General features: G+C 45.1%; 1 pseudogene; it reads left to right on the top strand.

Annotated features, from left to right (window-relative positions):
- Window positions 1-555: 555 nt before the first annotated feature.
- LOC119376459 (uncharacterized) lies at window positions 556-18,835 on the top strand (annotated as a pseudogene).
- Window positions 18,836-19,140: the final 305 nt, after the last annotated feature.

The raw sequence follows: 19,140 nt of genomic DNA on the forward strand, positions 1-19,140 counted from the left end.
AAATGGTCTGGTTGGTATGCATGTGCTACCATCATTAGCTTCACGCGAGAACAAAAAAATGAAAGGGCAGGGATACGGGTTAATAAAGCATCGTAAACAGCATGTGCAATATGTAGTATTGTTGCTTGGTGCAGAGTAACTACAACGTTTCAAGTGAGAAGAAAGGAGTGGTTTAGCTTCGCCATCGCGCTTACCGGCATTGCGGTGAAGCTGGCTTTTTCGTGTACGGCAAGAAATACGCGCAACTGGCCATCACCCGCTTGAGGTCGCGCAATAGTCACGCATGAACTTCCGGTCAGCGCATAATTAATGCTTTATCAGGTTGTACGTTGTACTCAACCGAAGCCTCATGTCGCAACACAAACACGCGCCTGAATCGAGAAAAGGACAGGTCACGTGGTTGATTTTGTCAAGCGGCAGGTAGCAGCACAATCGTTGGCGCGTTTACTTATGCCAGAAAACGTTTCTCTCAACAAGCGACTCGGTCAACTCGGTGTCGTCAGTCGCCCTAGCTGTACAGCATCTGTACAGTTGTAAGCTGGTGCCACTTCCTGTACACAAAATACATGATCCGTGGGCGTTGCTTTTGCAAAGCGAGTACTGACCATCGTGCTCCTGCATTGTGTTTGCATTGTGCAAGAAACGATTGCAACCGATTTCTACGCTTTCACTCTCATTGCTTGTTGAGTGAAATCCTCGTCGAACACTTAAAGTGAGCGTAGTTTGCCGGCGTAGTGCGATCAGTGACCTCAACGAAAGTGCCTAGGTTTGTCGATCGTTCTTGAAGAAAAAGCGGTCTGCCCTAATTGCTTCAAAACTGATCTCTGCGAGAGCCCACAGCGTGCTCGAGTCCTCTATTTGGCGCTGCCCACTTATGAGCCAAGGAGCGGCCGGTTATACCGAGCGTGATACTCACGATGCCGTCGGCGTAGACCCACAAGCATCAACGCGCTCGAGACGACTCCAGCAGGAGCCTGCTGTTCACAGTGACAAAACAGGGAAGTCCGAAGATGCACCGAATCGAGGCCTGAAGAGCGCAGTCCGAGCACCTTTTTCTCGCCGCCGTGGCTTTCCACGTCGTACGAACGGGCCGGGCAACGCGCCGGAAAGTGTGCCCTGCAAGTTCTTCTCGAGAGATGGTCACTGTCGGAACGGCGACCGGTGCCGGTACTCGCACAGCCTAGAAGATCCGTCTTCAGCTGCAACTTCAGCTACTACTGACAAACCGGTCGAAAGGGAGGTTGCAGACGTTGTTCCAGATGACTGTACCGACAAGAGCGTCCAGCGGCCACTGCCGAAGGAGCCGTGCCGCTTTTTCGAACGCCACGGATTCTGTCGCTACGGCCGCGGCTGCCGCTATGCCCACAAGCGCCGTCGCGACCAGCACCAGGTTAAAAGCACTACTTCCCGAGTGCCGCGAGAAACCACCATGAACGACTCACCGAAGCAGGAGAGTGACGTCCTCAATCCGTCGGCGAGCGATCAAACGCCTGCAGGAGCCGTCAGCGAAGTAGAGAACGGTGGCTCAGAGCAGCAACCACCGTCTGAAGAGGAGCTACTCAAGCAATTGAGGTGAATAGCTACCGCCGTGCCGTCGCTTTCTTCGCTTAAGCGTTAGCTACACGGTGCACGCCTGTTGCATAGGTGAGATATCAGTGTCCACGTTGCGTTGTGCGCACCGAGGGACCTCTGGCAAGACAACCCGATTTACGGTCGGTGCCCTCGCAATTCGTCCTAGTGGCGGGAAGTCTTCGCCTCGGCGTTCATTGCATACCGCGGCATTCAGCTTTCTCGTTGTTTCGGCTTTTCCGCCTTGGACGGCACCCGAACGAAGTAGAGGAAGTGTTTCGGCTGGACCGCTTGTTTGGTTTTTTGCCTTGCCGCGCGAGCGCAGATTTATTACATAACCCTTACGCATAGCTAAACTTTTTCCTGAAGCCTGAATGCACAGTTGGTTCGAGGTCACTGGGCTGACGTCGGCTACTGTCGTAGCACACGTTTGTGTGCGTCAGACTGCACACTTTAGGTTCCTTGATTGATGTCTAAATGAATCATTTGTCAGTGCCCGTTTATTCCAAATTGTATGATCTGGTTTTGTGGATCCACCAGACAAGTATGAGACTTCTCATCTCTCAGGAGTTCCTATGTGATTGCCCTTGAGCACATAAGTATTTCAATAAACTTGCTGTTGGGCGAGTTCGTGTTGAATCACGTACAACATTTTTGGTGCAAATGAATCCTAGAAAGAGAACACAGTGCACACAGCTAACAGCGCATAGAGCTCGTCCTGTGCACTGTGTTCTTCTTCTCTTTCTTACAATTGATTCCTTTACTTCCTTCCCACTGTTGTGCTAAAAAGTGTTGTGTGTGATTCACATAAGTATTGTACCGGTACACTTAACTATGCAGGCTATGTTACATCTCAACTCTAAAAACTGGCTCACTTGCACGCTTCATTTTGACACCAGGCCCATGTTCAGCTCTTAGTATGTGCTGGGTGAGACCTGATAGGCAATAAAATCTCAAAGCTAAAGCTCTGAACTGGGGCGTAGATTATAAAACTTATCTCCTGTTCTCTGCAAAAGCTGCAGAGAGTAGTTAGAATATGTGCCTAAGGTATTGAAGTCTACAAATGTCTTAAAGTAAGTGTTGAGTAGTGATGATAAAGAAGTGTGAAGGAATACATCACCAGTGAAGTAAATGCATTGTGTAGCCACTTTTAGAGCACTGCACGGGCCGATTTTTCCGGCCCGGGCCCGGCCCGGCCCGAAAACGCCATGCTCCGGCCCGGTGTTCTTAAAGATGGCCTGTACCCGGCCCGGGAAAGGTTTGGGCCCGGCCCGGCCCGGCCCGACCACCCGTTTCAGCTAGTTATGCCTTGAGCATAAAGGAGGCACTGTCTAACCTTCGGTTATTGTGAGAATACCTGCCACACACAAGATATTTTCTAGAGATTGTTTTGGGAACTTCTTTCAGTGTCACGACTTTCACTGGTACTGTGTATATTTTCGGTTAATTACGCCCGTAAGACTCTTGCGAAATAATTGCAGGGCAATATAAAATATAATTGGAGTCATAGCTGGCTGTTTCATGTACGCACGCAGTGCTAGCCACGCAATCTTATTTTTGCATTTCAAAGAACGACTACAAAATATACCTCCATAAACTGAAAAAAAAAAACATGGCAGAGATTTTTAGTTTAAGTTTTCATCAATTGCATACGAGCTAGGGCTGTTGAGTAAAAGTAGCAAGTCTGCAAACTTCATCTATTGCACAATGCAATGAAAAAAAAAAAAACGTGCTCTAGCTGCTTCTGGTAGGAATACACCAGGCTGGGCAGAGTTACATAAATTAAAGCTGTCGTGTTGACTCCTCGGCAGGCAACTGCACCCAACGTACACAACGTTTTCGTGTTCAAAACAAGAACGTTCTTTGTCCCACCCTTCTTCCCCGAGTCACCGCCACCACAGTGCGATAGATCTGTCAAAGCGAGGCACACCCGTTAGAGAGCGAGCCCGTCCTCGCTGTTCCCTGAAGATGGCTATCTCGTCGTCTTCGTGTGATCGCCTTCAATCTTTGAAATGTTACGCCTTAAAGCGAGACCGGACTAAGGCCTTCCAAAACAACTGTCTATTGGAGCGCCGAAGTGAACCAGCCGGCGGCCTCTTTAGCGATCCCCGTCGACGTGACGTGTCGGGTGTCCGGAGCGTAATTATACAGATACGAGACCCGGGCCTAATACGGGCCTGGCTCAGGCCCGACCCGAGCCCGAAGATCACGGGCCTGAGCCCGGCCCGGGCCCGCTCCAACAATCCCTTACCCGGCCCGGCCCGCGGGCCGGGCCCGGGCTTTCGGGCCGGCCCGGGCCCGTGCAGTGCTCTAGCCACTTTCACTGCTTCTAGGTAGCACCCATATTGTTTCTTAAGCATTACTAATTTTACTGCATGTTTTGACTCTGTTTACTGGTTCTGACGTGCGGATCTACAGTGGCCATTATTTATTCTGCTTGCATGTTTACAGAGACAGGGAAATTGACCAGTTTCGAAAGCGATTCCGGAAAAGCAAGAAGGTACCTGCTGGGGACGGAATCGACAAGTACATTTTTGTGTTTGGACCCACTGATCCTGATTGGGTATGCTGTGTTTCGCACTTAGTATTGCATAAATTTGCTCAGAGCTGACACCGTGTGCACTTCCCCACAGCCATTTGATGTCAAGGAGCTGACAATGATAGTGGCTTTCCCAAAATTGTATCCCAGCGAGGTATGCCTTCTGGTTTGTACAAAACCTCATCTTGTATTAACTCTTCGTATTTTCTCTCTCTTAACTTTGTTTTCCTGCAGTGCTTTATGATGTCTGTGCTTGATGAAGAGGGTGTCTTACCTCCAACACTGCTGAGGTAAGTAATCTGCTGGCTTTTTTTTTTTTAATTGATGCCCTGATTTTAAAGATTTGTTATTGTGTGATGCAACATTATGTTTTGAATGTGTGACATTGAATAACTGAATAAGTGACCACAAGTATATACGTAGTCGGCTAAAAAAGCGCACCAACTGTTGAAGGGCCAGTAAAGAACCTCGCAGTCAAAAATTTGTGATGGAGAGATAACTGCACATTTGTACGATGTGAACATGCTTCCGCAAGAATTTTGCGAATGAAGAGTAATAGCTGGGTGGGTTTGCGAGCCGGCGCACCCAGCAGATGAATTGTGCATGTGCGGTATGTGAAAGCCGGCGTCCTATGGAGCGAGCCGCTCGCCTGTCATTTAGTCTCCTCAGCGAAATGCGAGCGACGAGCGTGCAAGCATTTTCCAAGATGGCAGCTCCAACACAAGTGGCGGCGACATGTTGTCGGCGCACCTCCAATAAACCTATAAATCAATAAAATGCCTTTTGCAATATTCTTTTCGCAGTAACTTCTATTTCTTCGGGGTGATGAAGCAAAGATACTGCCCGATCGACATTAACTGTCAACCTTGTTCAGTAGGTGGCACAGCAATGCTCAACTGAAACAAGCGGGGCCTTGCTCAGCTATCACTCTTCCTTTTGTGCTGCGCTCTCTGCCCTCTCAGCTCGCACCGGTGGCCCTAAAACCCGCCGAGCTATTACTCACTAATAAGTGTTGTAATAAGGAAGTTACAGGGTGTAGGACAACCCGCATAGGCTAGTTCGGTTTCTCGCTGTGCCTTCCCGCCCTTCTCGGCAGCGAAGAGGTAGGCATAGCCATTGAAGTGACTATTCCCCCTCGGCAACGTAACACGATGTCAGCGATTCTTTCATTGGCACTCAGCCAATGGCTGAGCAAGGCTTGCTCTACATGTCGCTCGTATCTGAGAGTCCGGTGAGGAAGAGGGGTGTGAGGCACTGGTGAGGAAACAAATATGCCACGACGCATGAGCCCTTCCCCTAGCAATAAATTCGAGAAAAGCCTCTTCATCGCGAAGGCTTTCGTTCTGGTGATACCGCTAGTCCTGGTAGTCTCGGGGCTCTACCAAAACGGCAGAGGGAAGCACAGGAAAATGAAAATGCGGACTGTGCAGCCAAAACTGCATCACCATAAGGCCAAGGTGCCATTTTAGTGCAGAGGACCAATCGACGAAGTTGATGCTATGTATGTTGCCCCTGGGCAAGATTATGTCACTGCAAGTGAAAAGTGCTGGTTAGGCGCAGGAGAGGGGTGTGAGAACTGTTTTTCTAATTGAAGCGTCCACGCAATGCGCAGCGCTGTGATATTCGCAAAATGTGATCGCCGCCCCCTTCTGCACTAATTAGTGAGCTTGTTTGAGAGGTGTAAAAAAAATAAGAGTAGGAGCCTGTTTACTGGCCCTTAAAGTGCTGCAGCGTTTGAAAGGGCTGGTTTATATTTTGTAGTCTTCTTCTCTTTTGCATGTTTGGCAGCATCCTTATGCATAGGCTTTCTTCAAAAGTGGCAAAAGAATTGAGAGCTAAGTGAGCTTTCCCACATGACTCTTCACCCTAGTAAAAATTCACCTATTGCCATCTAATTCGTACAGGTGTTGTGAAAATGGTCTCCAATTAGACTCGCCACACACATAGACAGGACATTGCAAGTTCAGGCGGGGCATTTGTATGTGCTGGTAGACTTGCTTGGTAATCAGTTAGTTATTATGGCAAGAATGTTACTTAAGTTGAACTTGAAAGAGTTAATAATGTGATTAACTTTAATCGAAAAGCACAGTTTTTCTTTCTTGCATGTGCTGACCTGCATATATGCTGGGTATCTGATCATTTTTTAGCAATAAGCAAACATCACCATGATTGGGGCAGATGTTGTGCTTCATAGCAGAACACTGCCTAGTCACGCCAGCATGACATTCTTGGTAGGTGTCTAAATGATTTTTTGTCTGGACTGTTTCATAAAGAAGAAGACATATCAGGTGCAAAATCAAGAAAGAGTCAAGTAGAAAGGTTAGATTTGATGGTTTCTGCAACATCTTTGTTTTACCAAGTTTACTGAGGAAGTATAAAACCATGAATGACTATACCCCGCGAAACTTTTCTTGGCACCACTGTGGAAGCTACAGAGCCAAAGTGCCTGCATGCACGCGCGCCAAGAAATAGTACCTATATTTATTTTCTAATTCGAAAAGTTACCTAGCTCGAATAAATAAAGATTTCTTCATTATAACAAGAGAACGCATATGGGAAGCCATTCGTAAAAAAATGGCATTGTAACCTTCAAGTTTGTTTCGGTCTTTATTTCTTGGACAGCACCACGTTTTCTTCACGCCTGCACCACATTTTCCTCACGCCTGCACTCTCAGAGTCTCAGTAAACATGGCATCAGCGATACCGCCTGTTCGTTGGCCTGAAGCGTGTGCGGCCGCAAACTCGCCGTTTCGTTCTCCGAAGAAGCTGTACTCTAAATGTGACAGAAAGTGGCTATCAAACCGACCACGCAAGTTACAGTAAAACCTCGGTGATACGATCACGGCTCTTGCGAATTTCGGGGTGATGCGAATTATTTTGTGGTCCCGGCCAAGGCCCATTAGCCTGCAATGTATTGGAGTACGGTTGTTGCGAACCGATTTGCACCCCGCGACGTTTGATACGAACGTACGCTAGCGCACAGGTACGAACAGGCGCTGCCCGCGCTGTCGTGGAAGCGACAGTCACGCATGGGCGGGCATGCGCGCTGCGCGATCATCAACGGTGCGTCGTTGCCTCTGAGATAGCGCGCGAATCTTGGAGGCATTTATGCGGCTTCGCATTTAGATTACAGATGACGTTGACGTCGCCCTTTTTTTTTTCAACGCGTTGACGCGTGCTCCTGTGCTCGAGGCAGCAGCGTTTTTGTACTGTGTTAACGCGTGCCTGCCACGTCAATGCAAGCCATGTCCCCGCAATCAGACGTTCTATGAAACAAGACTGAAACTTGGGCTGTGGTCTGTCATGAAGTCCCACGAAATGTGGACGAAGACCCCAAGAGACAAAGCGGATGGTCTTGGCGAAGAAGCTTGACCTCTATCTATAGCGTGCGAAGCACTTCTTAAGTCACTTTCGCCGCAGTATTCTGGTGTCTTGCAGAAAAGCGTGGTAAGATTAGGAAGGGGCTACTAGCGTTCACGGGGCGCAACACATCTGTTCAATAATTGTACACGCGCGCATGCACCGTATATTACGAGTACAAGTATGATCGTTGACGTCTAAAAACTTTACTGGCAATCATTCAGAGCTGTTCATGACGTCGCTGCGGCCCTGCGAAACACTAAGTCAAAACCTATGTCAACTTTCATTGTCGCATATAATTTTCCATGTTTTCTGATGATACGAATTTCGGATGATACGAATATTTTTGGTAACCCCGCGAGATTCGTATCACCGAGGTTTTACTGTATCTGCATTGTCATCATTGGAGTGAGGCGCCGTCAGCGTGACTTGTCTGCAAATGCATTGTGCCGGACAGTCGCCGAGCTCACCGGAGTGAGTGAGCGAACGGTTAAGCGTATGAAGGCTGAGGCTCTGCGGGCCCGACCGCGATGCGATGTTCCAGAAGCGCCACGATGTTTTAGATCTTCTGTTAAGATTGCGCGGTACGCGATAGTCTTAGAGATTACGTGCCACCAGCGATAACACTGGAACATTTGATAGAACATGTATAAAGCCGACATGCTTTACGACTTGTCTAATTATTGACGTACGACGCTCTGACTGACTCGTTTCCCGGCCACAAGTTTGGCCAAATAAAGAGTTTCATCTTCGACACACTGCTGCCTTCGTCAACGTAACAACTATGTGACAATAAACAGTACAGTAGGTAGATGCATCTACGCACACTGATGTTCCCATTCTGCATGTAGACGTGGTGCTAAACGCTCTAGCGATGCGAGCAAGTGAAACCGAAACTGGAACTGAAATCGGCTGCAAGATGCTGAACTACTTGCGTAGTAACACAAATGTGCGGATGCCCCGCCTCCGTAGCCTTCGCTCCAATGCCAAGATAAGTTGTCGCCGAGTATAGCTGTAATCACATGAATCCAACAGACCAAGGAAAGCATAGGAGACATTAATTGTTGTCTTGAAGTGTAGTGTAGTAATTATAATGTAAATGAAATTAATTGAAGTGGAGGGGAAAATTAAAGGGTACAAAAATTAATACAGCATAAGATGCATAATTCGAAGGTTATGGGTTCAGATCCCACTGACAGAAAATGGTGATTTTTCGTCCACATTAATTCATTTCATTTTACCTCATAATTACTATGCGACACTTGAAGACAACTATTGATGTTCCCAATGCTTCCCTTGGCCTAATTGTCTGTGGATTCATTTGGCTGAGTTAGAAACAAGCGCCTGGAAAAAAAATCCCCTTCTTTCGTTCATTGCTATCCTCTGCTCTCACAAGGGACACCCTTGTGACACCCTCTTTAGGCTTAAGTTTTATGATAATTTTCTTAGCATTAATTGGCACAGTTTTATGTGCTTTCAGGGACCTCAACAAGGCTGTGAAGGCATGGCTGGATGAAAAACATACCACAGCAAGTCAAGTTGGCCCAGGATCACTTCTCTTGCCCCATTCCTTCGTTGGTTTGATCGCAACCTTGAGGCCTCTTTATTGAGAGCTTGAGGAAGGTAAGCTTGTCATGTATGTTCTTATTGTTGTAGTGCAAAGAAGTGGCTGAAAAAACTGTTGGTATAATTAGCTTTCATTTCAAATTTTCTCATTAACACTTTGTTTAAGAATTTGTTGTGCTAAATGTGCAGTCATCATTATCATAATTTCCAACCTGTTTTATGTCCTCTGCAGGACACAATGCATTCACTGAATAGCATTTCAATTGCTTGTTCCAACCAGATCATTAGCACATTGCAAATTATGTAAGTGTAGTCGTCTGGTGACTGTTTGCTCCCACATTTTAAAGCTACAGTTTGTTGGAAATAATTGTGGCATGAAAGCTGACCTGATAGTTTGGAATGCTTAATGGGACACGAAAGTGAAAAATGAATTGGTTTAGATTGATAAAATGTACTTTGAGAACTCTAATGTCATTAATTTCACCACTAGCAGCTTATTAATAGAGGATAAAATCAAGGTCAAAGTCTGATTTTAAACTTCGCGCCGAAATCTCCGCGTGTGATGTCACAGATTCAAAGTGCATTTGTCTATTTCGGCAACATTGGCTCAGCAAAATTTTCTGAAACTTGGTATGTTAATCCTTCTACGTGGCAAGCAGGTGTTCTACCACGTAGCCATGCTAGTGCTTGAAACCGCTTCATCAAAATCCTATAAGAATTTCATGTAGTGGGAAGAGCCTCCTTGATGAATGTAATATTGCGTGGAAGAATCGTAGAATCACACCAGGTGTCAAACATGTGACTTGCACAACGAGTGGGTGGTTTAAAGCTTCACACCCATTACAAAGTGTGTAGCTGCACGATGTGCTGGCACCTACGTATGAGTAATGGGTACGTTGCCAATTTGCAGAGGGAAGAATTATGGGACTTTATTATTACTAGTGGGCACTTTGCAACTGCACTTGAGTAGGCATTTTAGGCCATTGTTATGCACACTTTCCCTTCCTTTCCTTGCGGCACAGTGAAGGTAAGTGCACGGGGCCCGATTATGCTATCGCCATTCTATTCTTGGAGGTGAAGCACAGAGTCCTACAAGTTTTTGTGTGTTTTCTCGCTTACCAAACATCTTCTCGTGGCAAATGTGGTAATGTTGAAATTGTGAAAGAGCAATTTACTAATAACAGAAAAATTTTTTTCTCTTTAGTGTCCTTTTAATATGTCTTTCTTTGATTTTGTTAGGTGAAAAAGATTCAGCTTGCCGAAGCTGCTGGCCTTGAATTCGTGCCCTTTGAGCAACTGGCAGGTACTACAGCAGAAGGTGCGGCACCAACCGTAGATGAGACATTACCTGGAGGTAACAAGAGCACTGCAGATGTTGGATCTGCCATGACCACTAGCAATGCTGACAATGTTCAAGAGAAGGCATGTCAAGATACATCTCAAAAGGATACCCTAGCCGACTGCCTGCAGGTTCTGACTCTCGGTTCAAGTGGGGAGGAAGGAAGATTGATAGAATGCCCATGGGACATCAATCGACAAACCTCTGACTGCAACGAACAAGTGAATGGTGCTACAAATGTTTGAATGGTTTTGATGTTTCCATAAATGCAAACACTCTCTCCGGCACGAGAACGACAATGTACCTCATAAAAAAGAAAGGAGTGTTAGAAATGAATTAGATAAAAGAAAGCACAGTGATCCTGTTGAAAAGCCACATCATGCCATTGCCTCCTCTGCTCCGGATGTCAGCTCTTCTGAAAAGCCTGCTGCTGATGATAAGTCCTCGCATGGTGCTCAGCGAGCAGGTGTCGATGTTCATGTCAACCAGAAGAAAGGCACCGAGGTGAGTTCCGACGCTTGGAGCTTGGCGAGGGCGTGGCCACCTTGGAGTGCACAAAAGTGGCAGTCAGGGTGCAGTGTGGCAGGTGCCGTTGTAATGCGGACGTCGTCACGCCCGCGCGGCGTCGCAATGTGGTGACGTGTGGCCGCTGCTCGCGCACGTGCAGCGTGACGTTCCGGCCAAACCTCATGCATCCCTTCAACTCTGTACTGGGCTACTTTGACCTTGTGGACTGCTTTGCTGTGGACCTGGTGCTGTCTGGTTGTGTATTTGCCCTAGACTGCTTTGGTTGCAACAAGAGGATGACAGCTGATGTGAGTGCTGTTGCGTAATAGTATACATTTATTACAAATGGCACTAGTTCTTAGTGTGCATTATCAGTACATCTGCGAGTAACTGCATTTTTCCTGTTGCCGCTGAGTGTGCTCACCATTATTTCGTACATAACATCTGCCCGTATCTCACTGTCCTCATTAATATTTCACAGGATTGGCATTTTTGAAAAAACTGCTTACGTGCCAAAGGTTTCATTATGGCCTAGGTAGTAGAACGTAATGTAATGAGCTGGTGGTGAGGCATTACTGTTGAAATTAGTTTTTACTGCGGGATATCTACAAAAAAATTATTTTTGTTAATCTTGTATCCTGTTTCTTTTGCTGTAATCTGCGTTCTTTGCAGAAACTTATCCTAATCTTTCATTGTGAGGACTTTTTGCAGGTTCATTGCTTATAACTGAAAACTTTTTATCGTTGCTGGTGCTCATACTGTTTATGGTAAGGCCTTGGGCTAAAAGAGATGCTTATCACATTCTAGGGCTAAAAAAATGCATTATGTGCACCGAATTTTTCTATTCTTTGCTGTTTCTCATTATTCAGGGCATACATTATGGTCAGCGTCGCTCCCTTTGGTGTCAGTTCTGCAATGCCAAGATGACTGTACTTATGGAGTCTGTCAAGTTTCTTCAGCTGCAGGCGTCCAAAGCAGCTGGTTAGTATATTGACCATGATAACATCGCGACCTCATCCCATTTCATTTTTTGATATATTCTCTTTGCTGTTGTCCAGTCTCTAACATTCAACCTTCAGCAATCTCTTCGAATAATCTTCTTTTAGTCTGTAGTTGTTTCTTCCTAGCTATTGTTAGTCTTACTGAAAGGCATTTCTTTATGCAGAATGATCGTGAATTGAGTTTGTTGGTATGTATCTATGAGAAACTTGTATGTATGTTTAAATAATAGTTAGTCTGTCTCAATTTTTTGTCTCTTCTACTATTTTTTCCACACTATTCTGAACTGTCTGCATGTATTTCCATTAATCGGTTTTGTATGTTTATTTAATAACACATTTAAACATTCATAAAAATTGCACTAATTGTGCATTTTAACAAATGGAATCCTGACTTTCCCTGCAGAAAACGCAGGTTCAGCATTCTCCATAAAGGCTCCCAAGATGGTGAAAAACGTTAAGGATCCTGCCATTCAGGAAGGCAAGCCCTTCCAGATGGAGGCATTTGCAAGCACTACAAGAAGAGCTTTCGCTGGCTGAGGTGAGAAAGGCTGAAATTTGATTCTTTATTTCAATGGTTGTGAAGTTCTGTGATCTTCATTCACCTGCGCTCTTCAAAAACCCTGTTATGCTTAGGTTGTAGATTGCAGCAAAAATGCTCTCGGGCATTATGTAAACTTGAATGTAAACTTTGTGCATACTGAGCAATCTGTCCTTGACAGTTCAGTTGTCTTAATTTTGTTAGGTGTATGAAAAGTAGGGGTGTGCGAATATCAAATTTTTCGAATACGAATCGAATACGAATATCCGCCTTCGAATATCGAATCGAATATCGAATATCAAAGGAAAAATGCATCCACAGTAACAATATTTTATTTAACATGTAGCTATTCGAAAAAAAAAACAAAAACATTAACAGCCTGACTGGCAACATAACATACACTGCTATCTCCAGAACACAATGTACAGGCTAGCACAATGCACATCACAACACAAGCAAATATCACGGCACAATGAAAGTAATGACTACATGTTATCATGAAGAAATATGAGTTGCTCCACATGATCAGGCAGCAGGCGCTCCCTTGCAACAGAGACAACCCCCTCCCCCTGCCACTGAAAAGGCACGCTCGCTTGGAACAGAAGTGGCTGGTATAGGGAGGTACATGGGGCAAAGCTTTGCCAGACTGGGGTATCTGAAGGTGCCTACAGTCCGTCACCAGTCACATGGGTCACTGGCTTTCTTCAGAAGTGGTCCCGCATAGTGAACGAGTGGTAGTGCGGCACGTTACGGCCGCATAATATTGAAAATCTACGGTTACATGATCGCCAACAGCGCTGCACGTCGGAGAGGCACCAGCAATAAATCATACGTATTGGGGCGCTCGTCGCAGGCAGATATAGTGCCTCCGTGTACTTACCATGTTTGTTGCTCCTCTCGGCAACGTTTTTAGCGATAAGAATGCAGCAGAAATGTGGAAGACGAGTTATTTATGCATGGTAATCGAATCGCATATTCGAATTTTTCGAATATTCGAAGTTATCGAATATTCGAAACTTTTCGAATACACGAGTTTCGAATCGAATACGAAATTTCGAATGCAATATTCGACGAATATTCGAAACTTTCGAATATTCGCACACCCTAATGAAAAGATAACACAAGGAGATGTTAAAGGGGCCCTGCAACACTTTTCCATTTAACCATTGAATGGCTTCATTAAAGAAGTTTATTGCCTCCCGAATCGGACCATCGCAAAAATTTTTAGTATTCATAAAGTACGAGCAGAGTTGGATAGATTTGTCGCACGCTATTATTGCTTTCTCTCTTCTCTCGTCCTGGCGATCGCGCTGGAAGCTAAGCAGGGAGGGATGGCATGGGGGGAAAAAGTTACATCACATGCGCGTCGTGACCTTGAGCACTATTTCTTTTTTCTTTTTCTTCGAACATGCAGCTAACGTTCAATGTAATTGCGCGAGCGCGTGGGGGCAAATGGCGGCCTCTCGTAGCAACCGCGGTAACTATGCGCCTCGCGATGCTCAAATCAGCCAATGGACGTGAAATTGGGTATATGGCACGGTCATTTGGGTATATGGCGTCATTTGTAGAAAGGAGAGGGAATGATATCTAGCTGACTTTGAGAATTAATTATAATTCTAGGCTGCCTGCTGCGCTATAATGTTTGGCTCGCGTGTTCTCCGGAGCCTCGACTACCGATCGGCAGCATTTTCTGACCATGCTGAAAAAATGGCAGGGCCCCTTTAGACACCATGCCAAGCCCCTGCTTGACATGGTGTCTGTGGAATATGAGCTATGACATTCTCATGAGTGCCACGTATTTTAGACTGTGGTTGTTGTAGTTGCTGTTGATTCAAGAAGCAATGCCAGTAGCTCATGTGGAGGGTATACAGCTACATTTAGCTTCTTTAACATAGCACATTCTGACAAAATTCTAGGTAGTGTACTGTCTTGAAATCGAAAGCTATTTCCAAAGATACTATTTACGTATAGTGTACGAAAAGAAGGAAAATCGATTGAGGAGCCCGTTCGCATTAGGCACATCCAAATGAAGGCAACAGATGATGAACCAATGGAAGCGCGGTAGTTACTGTAGTTATTGTTATGGTCAATTGTCGTTTTTAATTGAAATGAAGTAGTTATGAGATAAGAGAACTGAAAGGGGATAGAAAAACAACTTGCAGCTGATGGGTACTGAACTAACAACCATTACACACGCTGTATACTACTGTCTGTGCTACGTTGGTGGCTGCTCCCGTGTTCACTTGCTTGGGTATTTATAAGTGTGTGATCCTGGGAGCGTTAGCCAGTGCCACTCGTGGCCATGGTAGAGAATCTGAAGCATTCTTCTTTTGCATAATGTATAAAAGATACTCTTAGCAGTTAGAATATCACCTCAGGGACCCATTAGTAAAAAATTCCTACTTCAGAACATTTTGCATACCTGCTGTGGGCCTCTTCTCTTTTTTTTAACACGAAAGTGTTTTATGGCAAAATCCGCCAAGACTAACGACGTAGTTCAGTCACGGAGGTACGTCAGCAAAATGAACGCCATCAGATGGCAAAGAAAAAGAACTATAAGAAAAAGTTCCGTTGACAGGAGTCGAACCCACGACCACTCGGTCCGCGACGATGGCTGGCGGTCATTTAGCCCACTGAGCTACTGCCAAACACATAACGGAGGCTACACGAACGCGCCTTTTATCTTCCACACTTTCCTCTCGCAGTGCTCTTATATTGATGAATGAATGCTTTGAGCGTCCCTTTATAACGGGGCGGGGACATGTGTACCACCCGGCTCGAAAATAAAATAAAAAGACTTCATTGCCTCCACAATTAGCTCCGGCAACGCTCTGTTGCTGCGACCATCCCATTCGGCACGTTTCCAATAGGAGAAGTGTAATTTCATCAATGCTTTAACACACCGCAAGGTGACGGCTTTAGCCCGAGCCTCGCTCATAGCATCCATCCATATTGAAAAATAGCTCTCCGACGCTCGCTTGCCTGTCACATCGCTTCCCCGCTTGCCCTGTGAGAATTAGCGGCCAGGCTAGAGGGAAGACACGACGCTCTTCGCATTTCAAGACGCTTTCAATAAGTGCTTATTGAGTATCATTGTTTACTATGTGCTTGCTGATGCCATTTTTGTGCGGTATTCACCATATGCGGTGTCCAGTATTTCTTGACAATTTCAGCTATTTTTTCCCTTGACACATTGATTCTTGAACTTGTACAAATGGTATTGTTTACTGCCGTGTGGCACTTTGCTGAAGCAGTTGTCATTTGATTAAACAAATGTCGTTATCTACAGATGGCGTTAAATTTTCTATGTTACATTAATATCAGTAAGCTAGTTTGATTGACTAAATCGCGTTCTTGGGCTAGTTGGTGCATGGTCTGACAAAAATTTGGAGGCACGAAGGAACAGAACAAGAAGAGATGGGACTGGTGGTTCAATTGTTATCTGCAACAGGTTCTATGTCCATAGGCTTTTTCTTTCCTTCTTTTACATTCTTTATTGCCAGAACAACAGTGTCGCTTGAGATTCCCTTATTGCATGCTGTAGTCCCTATAATTGTTAATTCTAGGTTCCCGTGTTGTGGAAAAGCTTATCCTTGTGACAAGTGCCATGATGAGCAGGAAGGTGGCAACCATGAAATGAAGTATGCCACACGAATGATCTGTGGCCACTGCTGCAAAGAGCAGGTGAGAAGCATGAGTAGCAGCGAATTCTGGCTTTCCTGTGTATTTCCAGTCTGCCTAGTTCATTGAAATCCCGGGAGACTTGGATTTGTGTGATCATCCATCGTTTACGTTGTTTTCTAAATGAAAGGTCGTTATCATTGTAGTGGAGTGACAGTCGGCTAAAGCGCTGCCAGTAAAGAAGAGTGCCACGTTCAGGTTCGCACGTGAATTCGAAGAGGCTAGCGCACCAAGCCTGCACACTTGCTTCCACTTCCCTCTGCACGGGGCAATCACCATTGTGGCTGGGTTCCAATTAATGATAGCTGCAGCAGCTTTCTCTCTACTCAGCTGCCTCGACATCACCATGAGCTTTGAGTTGAACCTAGATACGTAGAACCTGGGTGCTTGTAATTGTTCACCATGGTGAACATTTGTAACATCCCCTTGGAAACCTTGTGCATAAGTGTAGCACTGTGCTTTGCATATATATTGAACTCCAGGTCACCTCCACACTTAAAGCAGGGTGTTTAAGAAAATGTGTCTTAAAATCTATAAAATACTGAGCACGAGATATTTGCATATTTTTTGCAGATTTGGTTTTATCACAGCAGCATGCCCACTGAAATGAGTAGGAAGGAAAATTCAAACAGTAAATAATAAAAATAGGCTGATTAGCCTTTAAACAAGAACATTGAACCCATCAAATCTATTGGAATGCAAAAGGGCGACACTGCTGATTTTCACGGTGTGATGAAGTCTGGCTAATATCACAGGGAAATAAAGACCAAATTGTGATGCAGTGTAGTTGCCGCAACCTTCGGTAATGGCCAGTGTGACATCACTGTTTCCCTCTTATTGCCGGGCAAGGATGAGCCACCATTCTAGGCTTCAACTCTCTTCACACTTTCCATAAATGCAGGAAAGGCTTTGCACCAGAGCAGGATGTTTAGGAAACATGAGAAATAAAAATAAGCTGTTGCGCACTGGTACTGGTGCTATGATTATCCTATTTCAGTGACACATTTAGTGCCATTTACAAAGCAATTTAGTATTTTACATGTTGTTACCATTCAAGAATCAACTGATCCTTTTGGTAAGTTTTATACAACCGTTTGTATTACCCTAGATAACATCCATTTGCTGAGGTTCACTGTATTGTATCATTAACGATTTCATCACAACAGTTTTAGCAAAGAACACTTAGTGTATTTATGGCTTGCTCTGTTTACGCAGCATTGGCTTTTTGTGCTCATTTTACTCAGAAATGAAAAGGGTGGAATTAGCCTGCTTAAATTTGCGGATCACTTGTTCCCCCATAAAGTGTTGGATTTCAAAAAGCATCCTCACTTTTATTCCCCTTCGGCATGCACAGCCGCACCCATAATTTAGGCTTTAAGATTAATCATCTGGTGTTTAAACTATTATGCACACACAGTGTGACTAACACTCTTTTTTAGTGGCATGCTGTGCTGACGTTCTGCTTTAATAGTACATCTACAAGTACTACTGCAGCTGCAAATACTGCTGCGACTATGAGCAAGTGCCTTCATATCAGGTTGTTAAGGTTTTTCACACATTTTTTGAACATTGTTACAGCCCTTTGCAGCTGAGAAGCCTTGCACTGGCTGTGCAAACTTCATGACAAAAAAACCCACAGCACATTGGGAAGGAGGGCGTGGTTGCCGCGACAGGATTCGTATGAGCAGGTACGCATTTCACAGGTTGCCATAGGATACATTGTATGAGACTGCACAGCTATTGTGCCATGGGTTCTACATTACTATGTTGCTAGCCACTGGTGCAAGCTAGCTTTCATTACTTTTCTTTGTTGTGTGCACCATCCACTAAAATTGTACATGAAAAACCTAGAAGTTCACTAGTCCGTAGCTGTGGTGTTTTTTTACAGCTTGCCCTAGGATTGCACTTACTTTTATTAACTTGGGGATTTTCTTTCCGGGCTTCTTGGGAATAAGCACGGCCCACAGCACCTTAGCGCTGTAGTTCAATGGCTGTCCATACAAGTTTACAATTGGATATACATAATAAGTTTTATACAGTGTGCATCTTACTTTTATTAGCTGCACTTTAAAAACCTACCAAAATCGTATAGCTCCATTTGTGCTGCTATATCGCACAAGAGAGCCAGGGAGCCTTGTGCATGATTTTTTGTTCCAGTGGCCTGTAAACGGGTGTGTGGAACAGGAGTTATGTTAAACTGTTTGTAATAAAGCTCTTATTCTAGCATTTCAGCAATGAACGAAATGGTGTGCTGGGCTTCATGAACACTAAAATTCAGATTTATGTTTAGCTCGGTGGCAGGCACCACCTACCAAAAGGCTGTTCTATTTTGTAAAAATGGTACTAAGCACACTCGCCACACAGGAGACAACATAGGAGTGCAAACATACAGCCCTATTCTGTTGTTACCAAAATTGTAACACTAGAAACTTTTTTTATGCTTTAATATTCCTTTTTGTTTATACTACGCTAAGTGGGAACAACAGTGCTAAACAATTTCTGCCAATTGCTGTGTGGGCAAGTACTTATACTATCAAGCACAGAACTTTCAACTATACTGTTGTCAAAGCTCCTGCACTGGCACTTTGTTCTCTGTTTAAGGGACGACAATAAGAAGTTCAGTGGAACAGGCAAGACCATTTCAAGGAAAGCACAAGAGAAGCTCACTGGAAAGAAGTGATGCCAGGAGGGTTGCTCGAGGAGGTGAAGCAAGAGGTTTCAGGCCTCTTGGAGTATTTATACTGAAGTAAAATGGTCTAGTTTTGTACAATGTGTGCTTCATTTTGTGTTGTAGGAAACCAAGCTATTTAGGTGCGTATCAGGGGTGGAAGCGCTGCGCCATTTGCCCACGCTGCGCCAATCCGCTTCTGCTGCGCCATCCTGCTCCAAAACGCATTATTGCGCCGAAACTGCTCCCAAGCGGTCTTTGGTGCACGGCCTCCGCGATGGGCTCCAGTGCGCTTCCGGAACCGATCACCGAGGCTACGTTTGGTGCCTTTATGTGCCGCTGTCATCCGTGTCTGTGCACGCCTATGCGAGC

Source organism: Rhipicephalus sanguineus, unplaced genomic scaffold (assembly GCF_013339695.2).
Source record: "Rhipicephalus sanguineus isolate Rsan-2018 unplaced genomic scaffold, BIME_Rsan_1.4 Seq12085, whole genome shotgun sequence".
Lineage (NCBI taxonomy): Eukaryota > Metazoa > Arthropoda > Arachnida > Ixodida > Ixodidae > Rhipicephalus > Rhipicephalus sanguineus.